Source organism: Antedon mediterranea, chromosome 2, assembly GCF_964355755.1.
Source record: "Antedon mediterranea chromosome 2, ecAntMedi1.1, whole genome shotgun sequence".
Taxonomy (NCBI): domain Eukaryota; kingdom Metazoa; phylum Echinodermata; class Crinoidea; order Comatulida; family Antedonidae; genus Antedon; species Antedon mediterranea.
Window position 1 is genome coordinate 2523726 of NC_092671.1, and position 9913 is coordinate 2533638.

Below are 9913 nucleotides of genomic sequence, written 5' to 3' on the forward strand. Positions count from 1 at the left end.
AGCTTATGATGATGTTTGCCCCTTTTGTGGAAAGCGGAAGACCACACCAACAACATCCCCCTTTCACCCCTGTAAACATCCTGACTACAGGCTTGGTTGGATTGCATCATCACTGGCAAATTGAGGGGGTGGGGTTATACTCACACATGGGACTATACAGGGGGTGGGGTTATACTCACACATGGGACTATACAGGGGGTGGGGTTATACTCACACATGGGACTATACAGGGGGTGGGGTTATACTCACACATGGGACTATACAGGGGGTGGGGTTATACTCACACATGGGACTATACAGGGGGTGGGGTTATACTCACACATGGGACTATACAGGGGGTGGGGTTATACTCACACATGGGACTATACAGGGGTGGGGTTATACTCACACATGGGACTATACAGGGGGTGGGGTTATACTCACACATGGGACTATACAGGGGGTGGGGTTATACTCACACATGGGACTATACAGGGGGTGGGGTTATACTCACACATGGGACTATACAGGGGGTGGGGTTATACTCACACATGGGACTATACAGGGGGTGGGGTTATACTCACACATGGGACTATACAGGGGGTGGGGTTATACTCACACATGGGACTATACAGGGGGTGGGGTTATACTCACACATGGGACTATACAGGGGGTGGGGTTATACTCACACATGGGACTATACAGGGGGTGGGGTTATACTCACACATGGGACTATACAGGGGGTGGGGTTATACTCACACATGGGACTATACAGGGGGTGGGGTTATACTCACACATGGGACTATACAGGGGGTGGGGTTATACTCACACATGGGACTATACAGGGGGTGGGGTTATACTCACACATAGGACTATACAGGGGGTGGGGTTATACTCACACATGGGACTATACAGTACACATTGATGATATGGCATTACATTTTGAAAATTACCTTTTCATAGTAACCAAAAATATTTTCATAGACATATCTTGGAGACAACATACATAAGGAGACATGGTATCAAATTTAGAAAATGAATTCCGCAAGAAATTTAAAACAGTTACAACTCATGAGGTGGTCATTGTCAGTTTATAATTAACCCTATTGACTGGACTCTAGAGGGGGTATAATATTCATACCAACAGTTGTCAGACTTAATATGTATTTTGCTGACTAAATACACCCTTTAATAGGGTTGTTGTACCCATGGAGAACCCAACCAATGTCTTGTTTTGTACTTGATCTTAAGTTCAACGTATCCCTTGGTGTTCTACCTAATTGTTTGTTAAATTTTCATAAAGTAGGTGAATGCGTCCTAATTTACGCTGGTGATAAGACGATGTTTTGTTATTCAAAATAATGGTTTTCCTTTCAAATTTGTATAAAATAACTTTGTTGTATATAAAATTAAAATAATGCCTGTGGATAGGGCATCCCAAACAAAGAAGAAATACTTATTTCATTCATAAAATCATATAATATCTGGGTAGAAATCAAAAACCAATTATTTAAAAATAATATTGCCAACAAAAGTATGCAAAAGCTAATGGTATATTCATCTTTAGTAAATATTATTCTTCAATATATCCCAGTGATATAAATATATACGTAATTAAGGACATAAAAAGATAAGAACATACTTAAATGATGCAATACAACCAATAGGAACTAATAATGAAGTGACAACAACAATATAGGCTGAGGTCACGTAAAAACAAGCAGCAACGAATATGAACAGATTAACAACTAAACCTATTGCACCAATAGATAGTACATACAATCCAACATACAGGTTGGAAAAAACAAAATTGTTGTACAAACGTGTAAAGCGATTATAACAAATTCAACTCTAACGCAAATGCAAAGCTTTAATCTCTTAATTAATAATTACAGAGAATCGGACACAGAACAGTCAGAAAATGTAAGCTTGGTCGTAAAGTACACAACGTTTATATAACGAGTTTTCTTTAATCAAGTCATGTTTGCCGCAGATGGAATATTTCATGTAAATGTACTGGATATATTCAGTTATGACATATGCGTTGTCAACATATATTTTAGCAGTTTTATGCTATTGTAGTCCATCCATTTACTATTACAGCTCTTTGGCTGTATTAAATTAAATTCAATCTTTTATTTTGGAATTTCTGGTCCACAAATATTAACAAAAGTATGTATCAATTAAAAAAAAATAATCTACTGACTGTACTGTATTACCATAAGACATGCTCTTATCTCAGCATGCTATTCCACCGAAAATAACCATTCTATTCACAATTAAAGCTATTAGCGAAATGTACAAATTCTCCAAATCAATGAAGACTTTAAGGAAATCCTATATCTATTGACTTTAAGTGAAAGACTTGTATTTATAGGAAAGTATGTCATTCAGACATGTGATTGGTCAATACAGCTATATAATACTAGGATAAAGAAACACTCACTACACGCTATTAACCTCTGTAGGAAGTTCTCATCTATTTTTACATGCATTTTAACAGTTTTTCAATTACTTTCTATAAAATGTATCAAGATGACTGGCGGTAAAAGAATTTTGTGATTCTTTGAAATTAATATTTAAATGGCTGGTCAGCCTGTAGGCAAGCAGCTGCTTAGGTACGGTTTCAAAAAGCCACCTTCAACACCTCCCTAAATGGCATTTCATCCACCTGACAAAGGCTAGAAATAAAAGGCCTAGAAGCATAAACGTAAGGTATATTAACAACCATTTTTATTTCTTGTCGTACACTTCGTATTAACTTGGAAGTTAAACTTTTTCAGCCTTCGGACTGTTGCTTGTTGTAAATAAATAATACAAAAATTAAACTTTAATGTACTATACCCTTTTCACATCATTGTTCCTGTTATTCATGCTTTATACCGAAATAAATAAATAAGAAATACATACATTTACAATTGCCGTTTCACACACTGGGGCGAACACATACAAAACGCTATGTATGTAAACTTTGGAATTTTATTAGAAGTGAAATCTACTGTAAATAAGTTCTGCATTTTATTGTTTTTTTTTATATATAAATATCAAATATGTTTTATTTTAATGTAATTTTAATTTTAATGTAATTTCAATTGTTGTTCAGTAATTTTTAATGCAAGCAATGGAATTTTTAAAAAATGGATATAAGAATAAAGTTTGAATCTTGAATATGGTATTACAGTACATGTCAAAACTGTTAAGTACTAAATTCCATACTTATTAAAGCTCAAAGAACCAATATTTAAATCCACTTCAATTTTGCTATTTTGTCGACAGATTACTATAATAACTTGAAATAATTGGGGATATTTTATATCATAAATCACACATCCTCAAGTCATATGCAATTTGATATGAAAAGCTTTTTGAAATCGGCAAAAGAAAAACAGCATATTCACGTATCAATACTGGAAAAAAAAGCTTGTTTATTATTTTGTTTTAAATTTGAGAATGTGACCTGGCAGGTCATATATCAATTGTTTTGAAAATTTATGTTTATTATGGTTACTGTTTTATAGTGAATGCATTTTAGCTGCAAGCCCAAATGCAAACCACTACATTAATGATGTTGAACAGAATGCGTTTAAAATTTGATGTGTCATGATACTTTACACAGCTAATGATGACATAAACACGAGTAGTGATGACATCATACAAATCATAACACAATGTTAATGAATGTGGACATGGGGTATTATCACACTATTTTTAAAGTATGCATAATTAACATTAATAATGATTATCTTAGGAAACATGATATAACCATGTGTGAATCAAAGGTGACACTTCTCAACATTTCCTCTTTTTAATACCATCTTTTAATATTTTTAATTTCTCTTACACATAAATTAAAATAATGAAGGGCAGGGGAAAGATGAAAATTAATTAAATTATCTTTTTAATTGGCTAAATACAGAATAATTTCATCATTTTTCAAAGCTTTTACCTAGGCTAACAGGAAGAATATAAACATGGACTAATAAGGGAGAGAGGTATGTTCGTGTGGATTCCAGACATACCATTTATACTGGAGTCTTTCCACAGATGAGCCTAGCCTATGGTTTTATAAGTAACATCATGTTTTGGTCTCATAGGTAGAGCCAGAGGCTGTCGCTAAATGAATTATATTTTAAGGACAGGTCAAGCTATTGGATCTTAAGGGTGTCCCAGTCAATTTTTCCAAGAAACTGGAATGACCATGTTGTCTAAGTTTGATAAATTGAGAAGCAAAGTTGTAAAAGTAGAAGATGTGGTACCTGCATGCTATTATTAAATTATAATAAAGTTTCATGATTTGATTTATTCAGTTCTAAACATGAATACAATGACACAAAAAATGGGAGTAAAAAAACGAAAAATAATTGTTATATGAATTGCATTTAATTCTTGAGAAATGCTTATGTTTATACACAAAGGGCTGCTACTTACTACTACTTACTGTATCGGTTTAGTTGTATAATATCTCTATGGTTTAGTTATTTTTTAAATATGACATGAAAAAAATAAAAATATTTATATTAATTTAAATTGAATGAACCTATCAGGGGCAGCAGATGCGTGCTACCACCTTTTGACAGCTGAAATGAAATTATTAATTATTTGCTATCTATTTTTGACAGATATTAGTACCTGTAATATTATGCTAGCACTTCCCTGTTTAAAAAATCCTGAATAAAATAAAATAATATAATTATATGTAATTGAGATTGAGATTCTTTATTCATCGTCATATAAATACATACATGATATGCAGTTTCCTGGGTATAAAATTCAAGACAAGATAATAAATACAGCTACAAAACAAACATGACATAAAAAGTGAAACAGTACAATAAGTACAATAAGTAACAGATAATTAAATAATTGGTTATAGAAAAATATATACTATTTATGCTATTTATGTAATTGATAATATTATTACTATTAAACAAGCTTTGTGACATTATTTCTGAGTCACAAATCTTCAAATGACAAATATACTAATTCAAAACAATCATCAATAACATTTACAGAATAAACATAAAAATATATATTCAAAATAAAATCTTTTTACTGTTGACTTTAATATTGGTGATTAAAAAAAATGTTTTTTTATATGGCTCATGCATTGAAAATTCTGTAAATATTTACATATGGTATGATATTTATACAACACCTACAACCCATTATTAACAAAAACAAGCAATGATACGTTGGTGTAAAATTAAAATCTAACAAATACAAATATCAAATGACATTTTGAATGAACTGACAGCAACTTTCTGGCAATTTCTGTTGGTTAATTAGCAGACGACATCCTGTCACTGAGATATTTATTCGTCACAATTCATGAAACTTTGATAAGATTAACAGCTGGTTGGAATTTCGTAAAACCAGCGTTTGGTGACATTTCCACAAAATAGCTTTTACCTTACTAAGCCTATTGGATGTTATAATCCTTTATGAGTCATTTATTAATCAGTATTATAATTAATAATGTCATTAATGTAGTATTTAATGTACTATTTGTATCAGATATCAACTAATAATGATTTTTATTACATGATATTTATAATAATTTATTTGTAAGAGTCACTTTTTGAAACGGTTTCATGCTTTATATCCAGATTTAACCAATATTTTAACTAAAAATTGAGTTAATTAACTAAAAAATAATTTAAAGAATAAAGAAAACTTAGATTAACGTATAAAAATTAATTAAATACAGGATTGCACTTTAACCTACAACCAATTATATATGGTACTGTTATTATAATAAATAAATAAGTTTGATGATATTAAAATAATATAAACAAATTTGTTTCAAATATCAAATGATATTTATGATGATTTGACAAACAATACATTCTGGCAACTTCTATTGGGTAATTAGCAGACGACATTCTGTGGAACTATTTTTATAAATATTATATTATATATATTATTCTCTCTAGTTTGTACTACTACTAGCGGTATTCATGATTTATAATAAAGTACTTTTAACTTTATTATCTAAAATATGTTGAAAACTTTAGTTTCAATAATTCACATTCCTAGAAATATCCTACACTGTTTATGGGCCTGTTTCTGCTGAGCAGAAATAATCGATTATTAACCGTTTATTTTTTTAATCGATTATTTTTGGGCAGCAGAAACGGCGCAAAATAAAATAACCGATTAAAAATAACCGATTAAAAACACTCAATCCATTGCGTGTTTTAATCGATTATTTCTTGTTTTAACCGATTATTGCGGAGCAGTTTTGAGCTGCAACACAAATAGCGATTATTGACCTCACTTTGACCTCTAGAGTATGACAAACTTATTCACGTCACAAAGCATGCTGTTTATTTGCGCGATATCGACGACGATCAGCAAAACCACGATCGCGATGTAGGGTAGACCGAATAACAATCAAATGTTAAACATTTGATTTTTATTATTTTGTGGGGGAGAATTATACCGAGAGACTCCGGGATTCTGTGTTACAAGTACACCCGTTACATACCACCAGTTCAGGCTAACGATGTTTTACATGTCATTTGTTAGGCCTGTTGTCTGTTGACTTGTTTCGGTAGAAATATATAGCCTCTAGGCTAGGCCCTAGCAGGCTGAAGGTAGAACCAACGAACGGCGAAACGAACTTTTTTCGCCGACGTGTCCTTATTAATATAACATCATTATTCTGTTGTATGTGGTACGGTAGTAGGCCTAGATGTTTATTTTACAAATAATATAGCTTTACGTAAGAGTAATTTTTAATCGTAGGTCTACATGTGAGAGTTTTAGGCAGCGATAGGATGTAAACAAACCAACTCTCATCGGCCTTTCATAACTTGAACTGCGCTGTGGGGGAATGATGACGTGATTTTAAAAACCGATTACCTGAATAACCGATTAAAGTCGTAGCAATTTTCAATTGCAACGCGATTATTTTTGTGGTTTGCGGTGACTGGAAAAAATCGATTATTTTTATTTTTTCAGCAGAAACAGACCCTATGAAATCTAAGCCACAACTTTCAAAATGGTCTAAAAATAGACATTATCTAACCTCATAGAAATGAACTCCATTGAAACAGGAATATTGATGATATGAAGAGGATGATGATGATTATGATGATGGTGATATGATAATGATTATGATCAAGATATTATGATGATGACAATGACAATGGTGAAATGATGATAATTATATGATTATAATAATGATAATTACAATAAAGGTGAAGATAAATTGTTGTGAATGTTATGAAAAATTGACAATTATTTAAAAGTTTTAAAACACATATTTAAATTTATGATGACAACCAAATAAAAGTACATAAATATCTTAAAAGTTAAATGTTCATTTTAATAAAGATCCCTATCAGTGCCCCTAACCTTGAACACAAAGGTATTTCACTTGTTTATAAACAAGTTATCATCTGGGAAAATTTATAAAAAGTTATAGGTGACAAGGGTTGTACCCAAGCAGACATCTGATATCAATCAAACTATCACACTTTTCATCTCATATCCATTAAAAAAAAATTATTTAATGAAAAAGTTCACTGATGAAAGAAAGAACACTCAGATTTGTAAGTTCTACTTTACTGATAAAAGAAGAAGCACTGAGATTTGTAAGTTCTTCTGATGAAAGAAGAAGCACTGAGATTTGAAGTTCTTGTAATGACCTTTTGATGACTTGACATATAGACTCAGAAGGAATTTCTAGCAAGCTCATTCATCTGGTTTAATTGACATGGAGAACATTCTGTTAAACACCTTTTAGGTAAAAAGGAAATTGTTTCAAACACCATTTGCTCATTGTGTTACATTAATTAGAAGAAGATGAAATAACCAGATTGTATAGTAACAAATGGATAAAAAATATCAACGGTGGTTCCAGGGCATTCTGTTTATTTTTTAATACTAAAATGAAATTAATAACTACTTTTTGATACAAGAAATCTTATTGGTCGACTTTAAATGGAAATTTGTGCTTTGCTTTGTATAATCATGGAGTTATGCCTCCATAGTATAATTAAGACAAAACAACTATAAAGAAAAATACAAAAATGCTATGCCAATGTTAAAAGTACTGCTAATAGGTAGTTTTGACAGAATAGTAATATTATATATTTAATAGTCATTTAAATAATCCTGGATCCGCCTGGAAAAGTGAACATTTACAAAAACTCTTTATAAGACATATTTTGAAAAAATCTAAAATTTAAATAAAAACATTACAGCTTTAAGTTGACAAAACTTACTGCTTTGCAGCCCTTTAACAGTTATACATCAAGTAGTTAAAATCTATGCTCACTTTTTATAGTCATATTATTTTTGTAAACATGGCCTTTTCTGTCTAGTATTTTATAATACATTACTGTAATGAACAAAGTAGAAACATATTGAGTAATGTTTCGCCTCAGAGATCTTTGTTTGAAATCTAAATGTTAAAGGTTCACAGCAAATATCTATTTAAGATTTGCTAATTTTGAGAAAGTATGAAGATCTCCTCGTACCCCTTCTTGAAAATAAAAGTCTGGTTAAACAAAAAAAGGGTGTGTCTATTTTTTTTATAAAGTAGCATTATTTATAAACCAACTAAAACTGAAATGTATTTAATAAAATATTCATGTACCATCTCAAGTTCAATATTGGAAACAAGAAATAAATATTTAAAATCTTATTAAAACTAAGGGATAGAGTATAATTTGACTTTCAAAAGAACTTATGATGATTATAGACCAGTGAGTTGTAAAATTATTATACAACTTCCTCAATAGACATGGATAAAATGACGCATTTTTACTAATTTATTTTAGTTTAAAAAAATTAAATGTCAGCATGAAAATAAAATATTTTTTAATTAATCTGACATGAAAGCACTATGTTGATAGAAACAAACTGGTACAAATTCCAAGCACATGGAATAGGTGGATAGACATGCTGGATGCTTTAGGCTACTAGGAACCATTATCTTGTAAGGTAACACCATCAATTAACAAGAGCAGGGCTATTAATTATCAGAAATCTGTATAAGTTACCTTCTAAAAATAGTAAGTAAAAAGTACAGTAATCATGATCATAAATAAACTAAAACTAGGATCTAGTACTAGCCTAGTTCTAAAGTTTCTTGAGTTTTTAATATCAGTAGTAATTATAGAACCTATTTTTTTAAAGTACACATTTATAAAGAAGGCTATAATTATATGTTTATTGCCAAACGAATTTAGAAAAAAAAGAAAAAGTTTATTTTGCTTCCAGTAAACTGGTCAAACAGGGGAATGGACTATTTTAAAATATATTTACTAATTCTATCTTAAGTATTGAATGGCAAAACAAATTAGATAAAAAAAAGTAAAAGGTAAAAGTTAAGTTTGGATGTCGGCATTGCACTAAAAAATGTCATTGGTATACAAGAAACTTATCTTTCTAATCTTCAGAATAAGTACAGACAGTAGTTTTGGAAGTTGGAACATGCATGGATACCTCTATGATGGTTAGAACTAATACTAATAACTAATAATAATATATTAAGTGATATATACCTTTACATCCGACCAGTTTACATACACAAAACAGAAAATTTATCCTCAGGTGATGATAATATATCCAACACGACAGTTAAAACAATTCCGCTGCAGATAACCATAAAGTTCAATAATAAAATACCAACGAAGATGATCACAACAAGTTTATGGTTACAAGTTCCATATCACATAAAGTTGTTGAGATGAAACTTGTCAGTTGCCAGTAATCAACGATGAAGAAACGAGATGGTTTAGATATCAAGCCTAATAAAATGTTGTCGGAAATGGTCCTTGAAGATATGGAATACCTGCTTAGTCCTCCAGTAGCAGATTCTAAAATAGGACATTTTCATATCTGAGGTCTAGTCAACCACACTGTGTGTTGTGATTGGAAAATGTATCGGAAGATTCCATTCAAGTGATGGGTAATATACAAA

General features: G+C 31.1%; 1 protein-coding gene across 6 annotated transcripts in view; it reads right to left on the reverse strand.

Annotated features, from left to right (window-relative positions):
* The window catches only part of LOC140040041 (tensin-3-like), a 118368-nt gene that overhangs the window by 44790 nt on the left and 63665 nt on the right, over positions 1-9913 (reverse strand). For 2 of the 6 annotated variants that reach the window (XM_072085682.1, XM_072085681.1), the window contains exon 1: positions 9495-9818. The exons of the other annotated variants lie outside the window; for them this stretch is intronic. The gene's annotated coding sequence lies outside the window, so the exon portion shown is untranslated. Of the gene's footprint in view, positions 1-9494; positions 9819-9913 lie in introns of those variants that run through there. 6 annotated transcript variants of the gene reach the window in all.